General features: G+C 38.0%; 1 protein-coding gene across 1 annotated transcript in view; it reads left to right on the top strand.

The window, feature by feature from the left end:
• The window catches only part of STXBP5 (syntaxin binding protein 5 (tomosyn)), a 190,629-nt gene that overhangs the window by 137,021 nt on the left and 52,645 nt on the right, over positions 1-963 (top strand). The gene's annotated exons all lie outside the window — the stretch shown is intronic.

Here is a 963-nt window from a genome sequence, read left to right as displayed (position 1 = left end):
AATCATAACTCACTGCATCCTCAAACTCCAGGGCTCAAGTGATCCTCCTGAATAGCTGGGACTATAGGTGCATGCCTCCATGCCTGGCTAATTTTTTTACTTTTTCATAGAGACAGAGTCTTGCTGTGTTGCCTGGGCTGGTCTCAAACTCCTGGCCTCAAACATTCCTCCCACCTCTGAAAGTGCTAGGATTACAGGCATGAGCCACCACTTCTAGCCTCAGCCCTTTTTTTAAGTATATGATGCTAGAGAAGATACTTCCCTGAGGCTCAGTGTCCTCATTTATAAAATAGAAATGATCACTCCCTCATATAGTTAGTGTAATCATTAAGTGAGGTGACATATGCAACATACCTAATCTTGTGACTGGAACATTGTTGGCATGCAAGTCATTCTTTTATTACTATTGACCACAACTTAATGTGTGCCAATAATGGGACAAAACTGCTGAATACACTAATGTGAGATGTGTAGAAGATTTAAAATTATATTTCTATGTTTACATTGTATTTTCTTCTCATTTTTAAAGCAAATTGTTTTTTTAAAAAGCTAATTTTGGCCTAATACCACCAGGAAAATATCTCTAACGGTGGCAATGAACTAGCCTGTCTCCAGAAGTAATTAGGTTTTTTAAGATACCTAAAATGCTGCTGTTTCTTCTTCTGTAAAATGGGCATAGTAGTGTCTACCTCAGTTGCTTCTGTGAGGGTTAAATGAGTTAGGCACTTAGAACAATATCTGGCACATAGTAAGCTCTCAGTAAATGTTGGTTATGACCAGCTAGCTAATTGGGTTGAGATACATTTGAGCAGAGCCTAGATAACTATATTGCTAGGAGTATTTGTTGAAGGGATTCTGGCATAACAGAGAAAACGGATTAGATTATATGCTATGAAATTCTTTCACATATATTCACTCAGTCGTTCAACAAATATTTATTGAGCACCTACCATGTGGTATGCG

This window comes from Propithecus coquereli, unplaced genomic scaffold (genome assembly GCF_000956105.1).
Source record: "Propithecus coquereli isolate 6110/MARCELLA unplaced genomic scaffold, Pcoq_1.0 Scaffold48, whole genome shotgun sequence".
In the NCBI taxonomy this organism is placed as follows: Eukaryota; Metazoa; Chordata; class Mammalia; order Primates; family Indriidae; genus Propithecus; species Propithecus coquereli.
The sequence above is the reverse complement of the archived record's forward strand: the minus strand, read 5'-3'. Positions and strand labels throughout refer to the sequence as shown.